At 34.9% G+C, this 19,269-nt stretch overlaps 1 long non-coding RNA gene across 4 annotated transcripts; it reads left to right on the top strand.

Moving 5' to 3' along the window:
- The first annotated feature begins 13,024 nt into the window (after positions 1-13,024).
- On the top strand, positions 13,025-19,088 carry LOC113092394 (uncharacterized). 4 transcript variants are annotated; one of them, XR_003287555.1, is made up of 10 exons: positions 13,025-13,275; positions 13,568-13,598; positions 13,696-13,838; positions 13,938-13,988; positions 14,141-14,283; positions 14,690-14,774; positions 15,001-15,126; positions 16,829-17,037; positions 17,488-17,568; positions 18,848-19,088. It is a non-coding gene; the product is annotated as an uncharacterized LOC113092394 (long non-coding RNA). The 4 variants fall into 4 exon arrangements; XR_003287556.1 differs by having other exon boundaries at positions 13,026-13,598; positions 15,059-15,126; XR_003287558.1 differs by lacking the exons at positions 13,938-13,988; positions 14,141-14,283 and having other exon boundaries at positions 13,028-13,598; positions 13,731-13,838.
- Positions 19,089-19,269: the final 181 nt, after the last annotated feature.

Here is a 19,269-nt window from a genome sequence, read left to right as displayed (position 1 = left end):
GAGAACTTGTCAACTTACTCCTGTGTGGTGCTGCATGTCTCTTTTCTGGACACACCAATCCCTGTGGAGGTCTTCTTGTTGTAAGGGCCCTTTATTCAACAGCGGCATAAAAAATTAAAACTTGTCAGACCTAAAGGCAAATAACAACATGGTATATTATCGACCATTAGTGTAAAGGAGGATACGTGCACGGCACTGGCTATTAAAAATAACCCAGCGGAGCTAAAAATAAGTGCAGTCACTTTGGGGTAACGGCACGTCGCATATGGCGTACCTTATGTGCGATTACGCGATCGGCCGAAGAACTGGCACGATACAGAGAACTGAACCAGAAATACCACTAAAACCTTTTGGATTTTAAGACAAGTTTACAGTTGAAATTTGTTGTTTTCTGTTTTTAACAGTGCATTCCTCCAATCCCTCAAATAATCAAATAATTGTATGAATTTGGTGGCAAAACGGTTATATCTTTAGCATGAGGCTAATAGTGTTTGTTCATATTCATGCAATTTGTACTACAGCCGACGCAAAGAGGCTCTTTCCCATAAAAAAGTAGAGCTCACCTGAAAGCCAAATACAAAAAAAGGCCATGCTGTCACATACCGCTGCTACTTATAGACCTGCAGCTCCAGATGACGTCTGGAGCATCTGTTTAGCGCTACAACTCTTCCTCTAACATTTACCGTTTTAGAAATCTAGTGTGTCATTATGCATTTCACATTGTGTCTACAGACTCGTGTCATGACTCACACGCTTTGTCAGTCACAGAGGCCGTGATTCAGTTCCGTCAAGCCGGACCTCAAAAATACAATATGGGAGATAATTGTGGAGCTCACTGGGATTGGATTTAATACTTTTGCCAGTTATGACTGGATGCTCGCTGATGACAGATGGGACAGAAAAAGCAGTTCCAAAGGAATTATATTCCTAAACTTCAGCTTACATTGTGAGATGGGCCTCAAGTGCTGTCATCTCACATGTTGATATGCATTAAAATCACACATGTAAATCCCATTATTCATCCTTCACACTATTGAAGTGACTTTTACATGTGGAAAGCAGTTGGTAGTTTATACACTGGCAGAAAAAAAGTTTGGAATAATTGCTATTTTTGAAAGAAGTCTCTTATGCTCACCAGCTGCATTCATCTGATCAAACATACAGTAAAAACAGTTATATAATTGAAATATTACAATGTAAAATTACTGTTTTCTATTTGATTTCCATTTAATTTGCTCCTGTGATGGCAAAGGTGATCATTATTATTTTGTATTATTATTATTATTATTATTATTATTATTATTATTATTATTATTATCAACAACGTTGAAAAGTTTTGCTGCTTGATATTTTGTGGAGAGGGTGATACAATACCATTTAAAAATTTGGGGTATAACTAATGATTTTAGTTATCAAGGATGCATGAATTTAGTCGAAAGAGGCAGTAAGAAGACATAATGTTACAAGTAAATTGTTTTCAATAAACAGTTTTCACTTCAAAACTGATAATAGAAAAAAAAAACATTATTAATAATTGCGCACCACATAATCAATCAGAATGATTTCTGAAGGATGATGTGACACTGAAGACTAATGGTGTAATGGCTGCTGAAAATTAACATCACAGGAATAAATTACATTTTAAAACATTGAATTAGACAACAATTATTTTTAATTGCAATAATTGTTCAAAATGTTTCTGGTTTACTGTATTTTGTTCAAATAAATGCAGTCTTTCCAAAACATAAAAAAAAAAAAATCCCAAACTGTTAGCCACCAGTGTAAATATGATAAAACAGACAGAAACCTGAACTTTGCAATGTTTCAATGATTCACTCAGGAACTTAACGTAATGTATTTAAAGAGCTATTTGTCACTTGTCTCAATCACAGTAGACAACGTGAAAAACAACTTGACATGCTCATGTAAAGCGATTGTTAGTTTAACTTTAGAGATGATTGCAAACTAATGATGGATATTAAAAGTCAAAGCATTCATTAGTGCACAAATGTTGACCTCCGAGGTCAGAAAACACCGTAATGAGATGTGGAGGAAGAGGTGGGTAGTTCTGACATTGACTGGAGATGTCAGCATATTAAAAATAATAAAGCGCATGAGACAAGCCCATTATGACAGCGACCAAACACGATGACACACATGCAATGGATCCCAGGCCCTGTTCTCCGTTCTCCACAGCTCAAATGAAATTAAGTTTGTCCTCCTCTGTTCTTCAGTGTGCAAATCAAAATGTCAAATCCATCACATTACGGACCGGCGGAAAATCACGGCAAATGAAATTCAGCACGCGCACAGTGAGTGGGCCCTGGTGGGTGCTTGTGAGTCCAGCTGGGGACACATGGAGAGATGGATCAGACTCATCTCTGACAGACATGCAGGAGAGGGAATTGAAGCGTATGTCAACACAGACTCTGTATTCTCACTGGTGCTCGGATTACAACTTCCATTTATGATCAGAAGGGACCGCTGTCAGTGAGAACACGCAAAACAATGTCCAATGGAGCATTTGATGATATTTTATATTTTTTGTGTTCCAAAATCCAGATTATTTAAACGGAAAGCTAGGAAATAAACTCTTTAAGCTTGGCCATACTTTAAGACTTCATGCATAATGCATTATAAAAGGTATTCATAACATAAATTGTAATGCATTATGTATTTTTAGGAATAATTGTAACAAAAAAAAAATCTTAATATTTGAAATTTCCTTATCAATGAAATTGGTTGTTTGGCATGTGTTTTATTATTAAAAAAGGTAATAATGAATAGATAACTGGTTACAATTAATAATTAAATCATAATATGAACTATATCATGCATTACAAGGCATAATCAAAATTACTTTAAAATGCATTACATATAAAGGCTTCAAATAAAGTCTAAATAACATTTAAATCATAAATTTAAAATCAAATTAAACATTATTACATTAACAATATATATAATATTTGTAAAAGGGTTTGAAATTATTAATTAATTAATTAACCTACACTGTCTGTAAAAACTGAATGAGAAAATGTGAATGAAAAATTAAAGGATCCAAATGATGTTACTTCTTAGGTTTTGTATTTTTCTAATTATTATTATTATTGTGAAGACAATAATGCTGAGTTAATCATATGCAAGATTAAGTTGATCTAAGAAAATTGCAAGTTGATCATTGAAAAGTTCAATACACAGTTAAGTTATTACATTTATTTATATTTAATTAAAATAGAAAAAATTAAGTATAACTTTATGAGATTATATATATTACAAATAGCATATAGTTATCTATAAGAAAAGTATATTATAATATATTTTTAAATAATTTTATATTAGTATAGTATTTGGCTATCAGTACTGCTGTAAGGGAATGTGGCTGTGGTTTCAGCACCATGGACAGCAGTCTGTTGGTAATAGATGCATACACAGTGACCCCAAACGATTTAGACATTTGTAATTGTTCAGCTGTAATAATGTCATTGAATAGATAAAATATTTATTTTTAAGAAAAGTAAAAAAAAAAAAAAATTGTCTGACTTTGAATACATTTTGGGATCACTCTATATAAAAATTATATGGCAAATTGTATAATTGCACACCACAGCTCTGCATACTATGCATGGTGGCATGAGATTAAATCTTACATCTAGAATAGCTTGAACACTAGCAAATAATTGAATTGCTTTTGCTTTCTCTTTATATGGAGTCAGATTCTGTAATGCATGAAGAATAAACTTTAGCCTGATCTGGAATGAAGAATTACCAGAATAAATTATCCCATGGAGAATAAACTGCAGGGGCATCTAGTCTACAGGCCATGATATATTCAGCTGACACAGTTTGAACTGATTCATGTAAATTAATCTAATTTAAGATATTTTTGCTTCTGAAGTTTAAATCTGAGATGCTATTAAAGAATATTTCTTTCATAAGCCACTGATACAGGCATCATATCAAACAGTCTGCTATGAGGGCATAAACATTCATTACTCTACTGAAGTACATAGTGTAGTTAGGGGACATTCAATTATTTCAATAAACACTGCCAGTCCCAAGACGTCCTCTAATTGCTTTGAAGTAGAGGCTTCTGCTAATGACTCCCTGTAGTATGAGCTTGTGTTTTACTCGACTGTACGACTCCCCAGCTGCCAGCAGCTCCTTATGGACACAGTTTAACAGCACTCATAATGGCACAGGACATCACACAGTAACTACCAGTTCCTATTCTTTGACCTCTGGCTAAGTAATTATCATCCCCACAAGGATGGCCTTTTCTGCTTCAGATGGGCAGCTGCTATTTCAGGAAATGGTCAGTGAAAAGCTCAGGATTTCATGAGACTCATGACTCATGGGGACAATTACACCCTATTAGACCGTCTTAGACCTTATATGTTAATTATTCATACTTCCTGTAAGAACGGCATGCAATTGAAAAAAAAAAAAAAGATATATATTTTTAAACAAAACATTTCAATTATTTTATATCTTAAAATAGCTTGAATTCTAGAATGATAAAATGAATAAATTTAATATTTTAATGGCTGAATTATTTGGAGGGAAAGTGGTCACACTTGGAAGTTTTCTTTATAAATCAATCAATTATTTTTTGTATTATTATTATTATTATTATTATTATTATTATGAATTCTGTTGTGATTGTTATTAAATTAAACAATTAAACAAATAATAATAATAATATTTAAAAAAAAACTTGCTTCATCCGTAACCCACAACTCACATATTTAAAAAAGTTGCAGTGTTAGTCATTTGATAATAGGGCTGCAACAACTAATAGATCAAATCAATTATTATCAATATTAAAAATCATTGACAATGATTCTCATTATTGATTAGTCGGGTCTGCCCACAGTGCACGTCCAACTTCAGCCAGTCATAAATTACAGCACTGTATAATGAATTTATATAAAAAACATCTAGAAATAGTGGAGGAAACAGAATGAGCTCCTGCAGGAAAAGTATGTCATCCAAGCTGCCCAAAACATGAAGAAAAAAAAACTTTATTTTAAGCTTCATGCTGATGGTGCATTATATGGCTTGCCCTGTCAGGCACTTTGACAGATACATGTGTGCGACCTCAGTGCAAAAAAAAAACCTTTCATTTAACAGTTTCTGTAAATGTCACAAATTCAAGGAGCCTTTCTATTTTGCATAAAGACCCGTCCTGACAGTCTGTGTTAAGTTTAAATCTTAACTGAAAGAGCGCCGGCACAGCGGGCACGCGCATTAAACAGACAGGAACACAGTAGAGGAGAGACAATATTCAGCGCAAAAACATTAATTGTGCTGAAATATCTGTTGTTGAACATTACATTAAGGTTTAAAAGTCGACATGCAATGCAAGTAATTTATGAGAGTAGGAACTGTGAGTGGACAGCAGCGTGTAGCCTAATTGTCTGAATATAAATATCAGGGGCCCTATCTTGCACCCAGCGCAATTGACTTTGTACACCGACGCATGTGTCATTCCTATTTTGCACCCGCGCAAAGCGCGCTTTTCCCTCCACAGAAGCACGTCGCTAAAATGAACTTGCGCTCCCTGGGCGGTTCAGCGCAAAAAAGGAGGCGTGTTCCAGCGCAAACAATCCCTGGTGCTATTTTGCTGTTCCATTAAACAATTGCGCCACTCACCAGAAAAAACCTAGTCTAAAGTCAGTGGCGCGTTGCGCGTTGTTCATTATGCTATTTTAGGGGCGCATGCTTGACCATAATGTGTATCGTGCACAACGAGCATACACTTTGCTCATGTAATCTACACAGATGCAACAATTATTTTTGCAAATCATACATTCTTACACTAAAAAAATATTAACTCCCATCCCCATACAACACAACTTCACAAAGTCTCCTCGGCTGTGAACCGCTCCTGGCGTGCGCCTGGTAAATACACCATAATAATAGCAATCCATAATGGAACTTGCGCACCTGCTTTTAAAGGGAATGTTGGATGACGCTCTGATTGGTTTATTTCACGTTACGCCCAAACCACACCTATGAATAATGAAGCTACATCAGACCAACCCATTTTAGATTTATCCCGCCGGGAAAATAGCAACAGCGCCGAGACCCGCCCACAAAGTTACTTGCGCTTCACGCTTTGACACTTGCGTTTCAGATCGTTAAAATAGGGGCCCAGATGTTTTAACGGGATAAAACAATGACAGTAAGAGGAGACTGACTGTGATAAAAGTGCTGCTCTTAACTAATAGTAGGCTATTGGTAATTACCAAAATCATTTTTTAGCTTTCTGCATGCTATTGGTTATTCCACCAATATGCGTAAACTCTTTAGTAACAGTAGTAGGCTATTTCTTTTGATATATATACAATTTGATTAATAATCGGACAACTTATAAATTATCAAAATAATCATTAGTTGCAGTCCTGTTAGATAATCACAATAAGTCATATCGCAATATTGATTTGATCAGGGACGTGTCCAAAAGCATACAGTAAGTAAAACATAAGATTTCTCTTGATTTCAACCTTGTACTGATTGAAATTGTGTCTCTGTTTGAGCCTAATATAGCATACAGTGGCCTTAGTGCCTTCTATGTCCCAAATTATATTTATTTCCTCATCCATCAAGTCTGTTATTTAAAAAGCTGATGGAGGAGTGCATCTCTAATTTTTAGAATTTCAGAGCAGGTTTATCATTCAGAAGTTTGTTGAGTTGGAAGTTTACCAGCACTAGAGTGCAGATATGACAGTGTATTTTTGTCATTTACAGTTCATAGATTATATTATAGCCTGTCACACACTCGATACTAGGGTTGGGTATCATTTGAATCTTCTGATAAATTCTGATTCTCATCGATTCCTAGTTTCAATTCCAATATAATAAAATTAAGTCAAACATTTATCTGTCAAACATTTATTCCTGTCTTTTTATCTCCTGCAGCTGAATATCATGAGCAAAAATCAGCAGCCTATGAACACTGCAAGAGGAATTTTTTCCCTATGCTTTTAATAAAAATACCACAGCAAAAACTAGATTAATATTAATTTCAAATAAAGTGTTAAAGACAAGTAAACAGTCAGTAATAAAATAGGAACAAAGTAATTAGCAGTAGCATAAATACATAAAACTGAAATTTCAGGTACAGAAACTGTAATTAAAAGTTTAAAAACACTCTATAGTGTTCTTTTTATAAATAAAATATAGATTAATTAAAGTTCTTAAATAAATTCAGTCAAGATCAGTGAATGATTTTCTTCTGTTCTTTGATTAACATTAATGACAGGAAGCGCATTTATAGGCTGCTCTCTTTAACACAGAACGCATGCAAGTTCTTTCCGTTCCTGACCTGCAATTAAATTGTTTGAAATCACATTAAAATGCGAATGCAGAAATCGTTAAGCAGAATCGAAATGCACACAATTTGGAACCGGTTTTTGATACCCAACCGTACTTACTTGATACAGACAAAATACCGTAAAGCCTATGAGACTTTAGCATCCATAAAAGAGAAAGAGCAGAGCAGGGCAGAGATGTTAGAGGGAAGTCCCTTTGTAACTATCAGTTTGTGCTGAAACAGATCATGTTAACAGCTCCACTAGACAGACCCAAATGTTTTTCAATGGGAGCATTTGTAGCGACTCCCATCGGAAAAAGGGCAGAGAGGTTAACATGCCGAGAGCAGAGCTCAAGAACAAACAAGCACTAACACACACACAGGCCTATTACTGCAGCGCTGACTGCCTGCTTCCACAGACTCCTCGAGGACCGGCCTCCATTAAATAACATGTCTAAACAAGCTGTGCTTATGATACACACTATTTCCTCAGTGCAGTCACATGGGCACGAACTGTGTAAAACAACACATCTAGAATCAGTCATTGAAGGACTTCTCTGATATTGCTACCTTTGTGTAAGTAGGTAATATTCACTACCTTTCAAAGGTTTGGGGTCAATAACACCTTTTAAATGTATTTTGATATCTCTTAAGATCACTTAGGCTGTAATTAGATTTTTTAACAAAATAAAATGATGTTTTCTATTTTAATAGATTTTAAAATGTGATTTATTTATTGGTGGCAAAGCTGAATTTTCAACATGATTGCTTCAGTCGTCAGTGTCACATGATTCTTCAGAAATAATTCCAATATGCTGATTTTGTTCTCAAGAAATTTTAATATTTATATTTCTGTTGTGTAAACTGTATTTTTTCAGAATTCTTTGATGAATAGAAACTTAAAAAGCATTTAACTACAAGCTATCTACTTGTTTTCTTGTTTTAATATATATATATATATATATATATATATATATATATATATATATATATATATATATATATATATATATTAGTGAATTAGTGGGTTTTTGTTAAATGTGAGCCAAAATCATCACAATTAAAAGAACCAGACTTAGACTACTCCAGTCTGTGTGCACTGAATTTATTTACGAGTTTTACAATTTGATTTGAATTACTGAAATAAATGAACTTTTCCACGACATTCTAATTTATTGAGATGCACCTGTATACTGCCGATTAATAGAATCCTTAATCCTTATAATCCTTATATTTAAAATTATATTAAAGTAGTATAAATTATTAACAATTAGCATATTAATGTGAAAGTGACGTGTCGTGGCCAAGTGTGGTGAGACATATTCTGAATTAGTGCTCTGCATTATATATAATTACCAGAATGCTTATTATTTATAAGAATACTAAAAAGAAACAAAAAAGTCATACAAATAATATTTCCAAACCATGACCACTCATCCATCAGGCTTAAAAACTATTGTATAAAGAACTTAAAAAACAAAACCAAAATGTACATGGCAAATTGAACAACTGTCGACCTATAAAATATTAAGATTAAAATGAAAAGCCAGAAGGAAATGGTAAAAGTCTGTCTTTCAGTGGCTTTGGAGTGTTTTTATTGCATCAGTGACGTTCAGCAGGATGACTCTCCTCAGAGCCGCTGACAGTGATGCCTTCTGATGTCTGTCAAAAGAACCATCATCTGATGCTCTTTCAGTGGCAAAGTATATCCTCCTAACTGCCCCATCTGTTCCTGACACAAAATGATGGGCGTACAATTTTGGTAGACTGTAAAAAGTAACTCAATAGGAAAATTTTAAGCACCACATTCTTTTAAGTTATCTTGAATGTTTATATACAAAGAGCAAGACCACAAACAAAGTGTGATGTCTCCAGTTGAACAAAATGAATGAATTTCATTTTTAATTATGTAATTCAATCTCATCAAATCAATTTTGCTTTATACAGCCACTCTGTATGAACGCAAGGCAAACGGTCTCTCCAGTGAACTTTACCTTCAATCTAACAGCACACTCGCCGTGAATCACTTTCAACAGTAAATCAGTCAGAGGCTGCAGAACTGCTTTTAAAGAATTGTTTGGAAAATCCCCTTGACCCAGCAGACTGCCTTATATCTTGGGTCTAAAACACCCCTGTGCATGAGAAACAGCTTTGTTTCTGCCTTTGAGAAGAAGAGTAAAGATGAATGAAGAGAATGGATAAAAAAGATGCCCGTCTTATCCATTACTGCATTTTGAAAGTGTGATTCAAAGCGAATGTGGCTTTAACATCATTTTTTTTATAATAGAAGAAATACCATTTCAAGATTTTTAAAAAAAAAGAGATATAACTCCTCTCTCTTCCTCTAATATTATATCATAAATAAAGTTGACAACTTATCAGTTAAAAGAGTGCTGGCAACTGATATATTTTGCTGATCAATACAACCTGTAGACTGTAGAGAATTGTTTAAAAGGCAATTAAGCAATGTTAATTATCTTAAGATTATAATTAACAAACTGGCCATAAACTACTCATAAAAGTACAAAAAAAAAAAAACAACAACACATGCAATTTATTATGATCCATCTTATTTTATTATTTTTATTATAGTTTATAATTAACATCTTGCATATATAAATATATATATATATATATATATATATATATATATATATATATATATATATATATATATTAGGGGTGTAACGATACGCGTATTCGTATTGAACCGTTCGGTACGACGCTTTCGGTTCGGTACGCGGTACGCATTATGTATACCGAACGGTTCGTTGGAGTAATTAATTATATTTGAAAAAAAAAAAAAGAGAGAGAGAAAGAAATATAATGATATGCGTTCAACAAGGTAGCCCAATAACCCAAACAACGTGACAGGCAACGCCCCTGACACTCCCGAAGAAGAAAAAAACACCATCTTATATGTTTATGTTAGGCTACTCAGCAGGCGCTCGCTCACTCAGTACACGCTGAAGGCTCGTTGCAAAATAGCCAATGCGTTTAACAGACTAGAAATGAGAAGATCCTCCAATAACCAACAGGTCTGGTGTTTGGGTGCACTTTGGATTCCCTTTAAGCTATAATGGTGATGGCAAGAGAGTGGTGGATAAAAAAACAACGGTATGTCGCATCTGTAACATGACAGGGTACACCAGCGGGATTACAAAAAAAAAAAAAAAAAAAAAAACCAGCGGGAATATCTGGGATATATGCGTCAGTACTATCTGGGAAAAGACGAAAAAAAGGAGAAACATGCACGCAGCAAACTATCCCTGCAGCATTTAGACACTATAGCTTACAGGGAATCCAACCCAAACACCAGACCTGTTGGTTATTTTAGGATCTTATATTTCTGGTCTGTTAAATGCATTAGACATTTTGCAACGAGCCTTCAGCGCGTGCTGAGTGAGCGAGCGCCTTAGGGGCCGTTCACATATCGCGCCTAAAAACGCATGGAAAACGCTAAGCGCGTCTTTCTCCTCCTTTCCAAAGCGCTCGGGCAGAAGCGCTCATGAGGCGTCTGTCTTTGCTAAGCAACAATGACGTGCTCTCTCCATGAGACGCGGAAATTTCAGCGAAGGATAAATGGATTTGCAGCTCTAAAAATCGCTTGCAGTAGCTCTGCTACTGAATTTATTTCAAAATTGCAATCCATATACAACTATGATCAGCTGTTCCTTCAACTTGGCTGAGCTCTCAACGTTGTTACGGGAAAGGATGAAGCTGATTGGTTGGTTCTTGTCACATGACCCGCGGTGCGCTTGCGGCATTCTGAAAAGTTGAGATGTTTTTACATTTTGCTGTATCTAAAACGTATCGAACCGAACCGAACCGAACCGTGACATCAGTGTATCGTATCGAACCGAACCGTGAATTTTGTGAACCGTTACACCCCTAATATATATATATATATATATATATGCTCTCACCTGCCAATAAGTAATTACGTTTTGAATGCTCACTAGCGTTGCATTTATTTTATTAAAATACTGTAAAAACTGTAATATTGTGAAATGTTATCCAATTTAAAAGAACTGTTTTCTATTTGAGTGCATGATAAAATTGTGACAATTAAGGTTAAATGTTAAAAAATTTTATTTGATATTTTGTAATATATATTTGTATATTGTAATATGTATGTATGTGTGTGTGTGTGTGTGTGTGTGTGTGTGTGTGTGTGTGTGTATATATATATATATATATATATATATATATATATATATGAGACGTCACCATTTTGGTGTCTGCATGAAATTACATTTACACATTTAAAATGTCCTTTTAAATACATTAAAAAAAAACATCTTAAATGCAATAAATCATCTACTGTTACATTTCAAATAACTTTTGACAGAATAAAAAGTCAAAATATGGAGAAAATATTGTTAAAAAGTATGAAATTGCCATTCAGTGTAATGGACTTAGATTTTTGCAATACATCTTTAAATTAACACATAAAATGGCAAATTAAAAAAGATATATACTGTATATTTGTTATCTTGGCATTTTCCAAGTGTTGTATTGTGTTATATTAAAAGGACTATGTCTTATTGCTTTTTAAAAGTATTTAAATAACCAGGGGACTTTTGTCCCGAAAATACAGTTTATCAGAAATCATTCAGTGTAACAGGAATAAGAAGTTATTCTGAAAAAAAAAAGTGGAACTTTAAAAGCCTGTTCCTACCAAGAACAATTACTATAAAATAACTATTACAGTAACTTTGTTAGCCTCCACACCAGTGAACGATAGCCCTGTTCATTCTAAGCATGTGCAGCAGGTTTGTTGTCTACCACTTTAAATGCTGGAGCTCTTTAAAGTTGAATGGATTCTGATTGGCTGTCAATCCTTTTATCATTCATCAGCTGGAATCCAACAATATAAAAGAGATTCCAACAACACTGTTTCTGTGCAGTTATCATTAGTTGTGATGTGGAATCTACTATTCTTCTTCTTTTTATCTTTATCGTTATCATACTTGGTGTGAATGTGCATTTAGCCAGGAAAAGAGAAGTTTATTGAGGATTGCAATTGTTGGAATAATAGTTTGCCAATATTCGAGTCCCCCCTCATTACAGCATGTCACAAGTTCAAGAGAGATCACTGAGGGGATTCTCCACCCCAAATATTCATCCTGATAATGTCGTTTATGTTGGCAAACAAAAAGTATTAATAAATATGGCTGTAAGCGCTGCCAGTTAGCTTCAAACTGTGCTGTCACCAAGCCCTCTTTTTTGGTCGATTATATAAGCATGCTCAAGAAAATTAGTTGTTTTATTTCCAAAGACTGCACCATCTGTTAGGAGAGTCTGGCTGGTGTGTCTTCGTGGGCCATGAATCATATGAACATCTGTTCCAGGTGAGAACATGATAAGCACACAAACACAGTCCCAATCGCAAACTCAAGCAGTTCTCAGTATGAGCACTGTCGACTCTGAACAGCACAGTCTGCTTTGCTTCAGTCTGAACGAGAAAATCTTATATTCCTAACTGTGAGAACGTCAGTGAGGGTAAACACAGCTGATCTACAAACACTTTTACACAGTTGTTTGCATTTGCATCCATTCAGCTCGAAATAAAAACAAACAATCTTATCACAGAACAGAGAGGAGTTAAATCCAATTCAATGCGTAAACAAAGTAAGATTCAACACAAAAACTCTACTTTATATCTCTTCTCGACGTCAGCTATACAACCCAGACAGCACATGTACGTCTGGCCGATGTCGGCCCAATATCGAAACGTCGGCCTCTATACCTAAAACATCTATAAAACATCGGCCTGGCGGAGGCCGATATCATTTGGTCAGTGCTCTGTTCTCCAGCTCATCAGTCGTCGGCCCTGAGTTGGTTCACGACCGCGGGCCGATGCTGCGCTTATCTGTGTGCGCGTGCCCAGTATTCGTCTCTTTTAGCCACCCAGAGAGAGAGAAGAGGATAATCCCAGCGACATCTGTGGCTCTGAGGTAACGTTACGATTTCACTTCAGCTCAATTAGACAAAAAATACTACTTTGTTAATTCTGTGACACTGAAAAGGTACTGCGTTTATACAGTCTATGGGCAGCTGAAGAGTCTGGCTCATTTTCAAATAATGTTACCGTTAACTTTTTGAGCCAACGGTCACGGTAGCGATTTTTTAACATTAATGTTAACGCCTTAATGCGTTTTCAGAAGTTTCTCGGAGGGAAAATGTAAAAGCGGATTATTAAAGAGAAGTCCTGACTGCTTTTTCACCGTATTTTTCACTCTTTTACAGGCTTCCAGAAATAATCCGGTGAAATAATATGGTGAACTATTGTTGCTGTTGCTTCTGAACTACAAAATGATTTTTAAATTTATTATTGAAAGAGACTGTACATTATAAATGTAATGCTTTAACTCTAGATGTTTGTTTGTGTGAATGCTGTGTGTGCGGTGAGTCCTGCGCGAGCGGGGAGCAGAGTTGCCATGGAAACGGGGCGTCAACACAAAAACCGTTACTGGCAAGCAGTAATCTCCGTCTCTTGCTGCAGTTTACACTGTTTTGGGTAAGTGTAGTGTCTAAAATCACACAAATATTACATACAAATGTTCCTGACGCGTTTCTTACTTGTTATTGATATGTTTCAATTAAATTTATTTTATAGAAACGGTTTAGTGTCTTCGGAAAAGTCCGTTATCATTTTAGCAGTTTTTAGGTAGGCTAACTCTATAGACTGAGCTCTTGTTGATGAAACTCTGGGCTTTTAATCAAATCTTCGATTTGATTAAAACAAAATGATTTTTAAATTAATTATTGAATGATTATTGAACGAGACTGTACATTATAAATGTAATGTTTTAACTCTAGATGTTTGTTTGTGTGAATGCTGTATGCGCGTTGAGTCCTGCGCGATCGGGGAGCAGAGTTGCCATGGAAACGGGGCGTCAACACAAAAACCATTACTGGCAAACAGTAATCTCCGTCTCTAGCTGCAGTTTACACTGTTTTAGGTAAGTTTAGTCGCTAAAGTCACACAAATATTACATACAAATGTTCCTGACATGTTTCTTGCTTGTTATTGACATGTTTCAATTAAATTTATTTTATAGAAACGGTTTAGTTTCTTCGGAAAAGTCCGTTAGCATTTTAGCAGTTTTCAGGTAGGCTAACTCTATAGATTGAGCTCTTGTTGATGAAACTCTGGGCTTTTAATCAAATCTTAGTGCGTGTATGAGATATTTTGATGACACTTTGAATGTTTTGCTGGTGATTTGTCAGTATGTTATTGGAAAAGGCTGATTTACTGAATCGATGACGTCACTTACAGTGAGAGTGTAATCGTCTGAAATCAAGTTCACATGAGTTTTGATATTTCATGATAAACAGATATTAATACAAATTGTTCTGTGATTACAGGAGGACAGAAAGAAACTCTACAGAACAGAAGTGAAGCTCCAAGATTTCAACATTTATGAAGGGAGATACTGACTTAGAAATACAGGTGAACTGAAGCTCATGAAATACATTAATATGCCTTTTTCAGAATACATTTCACCAATTTTAAGAAGTCCCTGACTTCATAACGTAAGTCACACTCAACCTAAAACTAAAAATATAGATTGTGTTATTTTAAGATTATATTTTTAGTAGTAGAATATGTATATTACATATTATTATAATTGTTATATATTATTCTGTCTTTTATCCCCATTTCACCTCTACTCTAGCTTGTTTCCTTCTAATGAACCTGGAACTGCAGAGTAAATATTGTTGACTCGGTGTCAGATTGCTTGTTTTGTTCCTAAACTCTTCAGTGATGACGATCAGAGTCTGAGTGAACCTGCTGTCAGACAGTGAGTACCGTGGGGTTTCAGTCAGGGCCTTCAGTAAACAACTGTTAGATACCTGTACACATCTTACACATCTCTGTTACAGCTAACGCAGCCGTATGTGTAAAGGTGCGGTCACACTAGCCTTTGAACGTGCAAAATTATTTCGGACGCCACTGCGAATATGGGCGGGAACAAGACGACAAGACCATAACGGTTTCCCCTTATCCCAACATGGGTTAATCTGTGCTTTTACTGTGTCCTTAGCGATGGTGTCGAAAGCGTCTTATTATATTGCACTCTCTCTCTCTCTCTCTCTATAAATATACACACTAAACAATAAAAAATATAGAACGTGTCCTCGTTCAAAAGTGCCATCTGTTCCTGTTTCCATTGACACTGCGAACCATGCAGCTTCTTTTTAAATTATCTTTTAAATATGTATTATATAAAATAGGATGCTGCGCTACGGCTAAAATTAGCACTTTATTTTTTAATTTCTGTACAGAGAGCTCACGCAGTGACGTATCGATCATCTACTGGTCCCACGACTTCACGTGATGCGAATTCGCAGGTCAAAGTTCACCAAACTTGAACTTTCGAACGCAGCGAAATGCGAAAATTTTCGCATGAGCCTGGGTTTCCGGTCTGACGCATTCGCATGCGTATGAATGGAAGTCAGTGGAACGAAAAGTGCAGTGTGACCGCCCCTTAATGCACATATTATGCCCCACACAGGCTCTCAACAACAATGACGGGGCTGATCAACAACTTCAGCAGTAGGCTAGATTAGTGTGGGTTAAAGGGATAGTTCACCCCAAAATGAAAATTTGCTGTTAATTTACTTTCCCTCAGGTCTTCCAAGGTGTGGGTGACTTTTTGGTAACAATTTATAATAAAGTTCAGTTGTAAGTCACTTTTAAGTGAGTAGTTAATGATGAACTAATCATTTACAAAACATTCATAAGCGCCTAATAAGTGATATACTAATAATTTGTGTACTTTTTGTAAATTCATTTTAAAAGTCATTTACAAGTAATTAGATTATGATTAACTAATTATTTACAAAACATGACTGTGTTCATAGAAATAAATGATGTTAATATTTTTATCTATGTTCTGTAGATTAAGTTATAAATAATTTACAAGTGACATGAATATACATTCACTAATGATTAAGTAATATGCTATGATTTACACATCTTTCATAAGCAATCTTATATATATATATATATACACATATATATACACACACACACACACACCAACACACACAAAATCAACCAACCTGTAACCGGAAAGTTTACATTTACAACTGATGAGTAGTTTACACTTTAGATTGTGGGTGCAGAAAGCTTTGTAAGTTATTTATAACTTAATCTACAGAACATCGTTAAAAATTTTAACATCACTTATTAATCATCTATGAACACATAGTCATGTTTTGTAAATTATTAGTTTACCATTAGCTAATTACTTTTATTACATGGCTCTGTGGGTACTTGATTCTGATTGGTCAGTTGCGACATTCCGATGCATGTTATCCCTGGATAAAAACCTGTAAAATGTACTAACACAGGCTCATCCGGGTAACAGCAGTTGGTGCTGTACTCTTGCTTGAAATATTTTTTTTATTGGTGGAAGCTGTGCATTTGTTTAGCTAATAAATTATAAAAACTGTGTACAACAGTTGTGTACAATTGTTTAATTATGTCATCCTGGTTAGGGTTGGCCTGATTGACGATGCCATCGTCCATCGCCGATGGCTGATAGACATCACGATGCTGCGCCGGCAAACAGCATCATCAGCTCCAGTATCTCGCCCGTGCATCTGTTGTCATGCGGAGAAGTCACGTTCTATAGACAGTTTCTATAGACAGTTGTGAGGGTGCTGACAGCTGGTTGCCCAGGCTATGGATTAAAGGTAATACTGTTGTAAGTAGTGTTCATTTTCTCCTAAATACCGATCATTTCGCTTCATTAGACCTCAGTGTATCACCAGTAGCCACCGGTATTGATTTGGTCTTGTATTATCAACTACATTATTATCAACTAGAGATCAACCGATAGTGGATTTTTCCAATACTGATAGCTAGTTTGGACCACACTGGCCAATACCGATTTATAGAGGGCGTGCTGTCATTGAATGTCAAAATTTGATTGGTTGATGATTCTGTCACTAATGCTTGTAACAAATCAGATGTGACTTCTTTCATCAAAAGGGTAACACAATCTGTAGTGCTGGCCATAGACTTTTTGTAATGTAGGATATTCCAGGTCAACCTCAACTAAACTAATCACAAGCAATGTGTGAACATTACACAAATGTAAATGATAACTAAATAGTCTGTAAAAGCATTTTTCACACAATTTTGTTTTTTATAGGGCCAGCAGAGCCCTGCTCACCCTGACGGCCCACCGCTGCTGTCAGACAACATCTCCAAGATGCTATAAACTCCAGGACTAGTAAGTACAATCTTGAACATGCACAGCTGTATCATAAGTTTGGGAAGGTATGTTTTTTTTGTGTTTTTGAAAGTCTTTTATGGCAACCACAGTTTAATATATGAAATGAATACAGTTCACTACAATTTAAAATAATAGTTTTCTATTTGAATATATTTAGAGAAGTCATTTATTCCTGTGATGGTAAAGCTGTATTCAGCATCATTACTCCAGTCTTCAGTGTCACATGATCTTCAGAAATCATTCTTATATTCTGATTTGCTTCTGAAGAAACATTTCTGACTATTATCAGTGTTGAAAACAGCTGTGTTCCTTCATTTTTTCAGGATTCTTTGGTGAATAAAGTTTAAAAACAGTACAGTGTTTGAAACAGAAATGTCTGTTTTAACTTTTGATAATTGATAAGACAGTGATAATAATTGAAAATGTTTATTGAGCAGCAAATCAGAATGATTTCTGAAGGATCATGTGACACTGAAGACTGGAGTAATAAAAATTAGCTTAGATCACAGAAATAAATTACATTTCACAATATATTCACGTAGAAACTGTTGTGTTAAATTGTAATATTTCACAATATTACAGTTTTTTTACTTGCTTTTGATCAAATAAAGGCAGCCTTGGTGAGCAGAAGAGATTTTTCTCCAAGATGTAAAAAAAAAAAATCGATGTAAAAAAAAAAAACCAAACTTTTAACGGTAGTATAAATTATAAATTACAAATATGCTGTTCCAACTACTGAAATGTGTATTCCATTCTAAATAGATGCCTGTTCCACAAATATTACATTTACAGGGATCACATGAAACACTTCATCAATAAACTGATTTTTGAGAGCATTAGTGGCAGTGTGTCGATTTTTGTTTATTGATTGGTGAATTGGAAGTGGATGTGTGTTTATTAAACCTACTTGTGATTAAATCAAATATATATAGCAAAATAAGCTCAAATTAAGGCAGCAGCATCTATGGTGCATGGCCTGTAGTGAGGTCACTAAATTATAATACAAAGAATTTATCAAAGTCCACTAAAGGAAGCAAAACCTATTGGTATTTTACTTTGAAAATAGCCTTCCAAATAATATTTGGGGCTCGGACACACTTTTTTTTTGTTGTTGTTTAAATTAAATTAAAATACATAGTTTAGTATTCACACAACACATCTAATAACCATGCACTCCAGTTATATGTGATTAAATAAATAATATTTTGTCTGAAATAATATGAACAGCAGCAGCTATTCTAAACTTTCTCCTTTTTATTTCCTGTCTCTATCTCAGGATGTCAATCCCAAGGTTTCTAGAGATTACAGCAGCTCCAGACTGAATCCAAACTCACTTTTGAAGACTTCAGATGACACCAACGCTCACAAAGACTACAGACGACAACTGTAGATGAACACACAAAACATTGGACACACAAAACAAATATTATCCTTATTTTGCCTATAAGGGTAAATTTGATGATTTTCAAACTGCTTTATTGTAACGTCTCTTATATCTGTAAATGAACAATATTTACTCTCTGAGTTATGTGGACCTACATGTCCCCTTTTATGTGTAAGCATCACTTTAAAAATGTTGAAAGATAATGTTAATGTTAACTGAATACAAAACTAGAGACTTGTTTAGTAAGATTTTATCAGAAAATATTTTTGAACTTTTATCATGCAATTTAAAACATTTGAATTGCTCAATTAGGA

This window comes from Carassius auratus, unplaced genomic scaffold (genome assembly GCF_003368295.1).
Source record: "Carassius auratus strain Wakin unplaced genomic scaffold, ASM336829v1 scaf_tig00214575, whole genome shotgun sequence".
Lineage (NCBI taxonomy): Eukaryota > Metazoa > Chordata > Actinopteri > Cypriniformes > Cyprinidae > Carassius > Carassius auratus.
The sequence above is the reverse complement of the archived record's forward strand: the minus strand, read 5'-3'. Positions and strand labels throughout refer to the sequence as shown.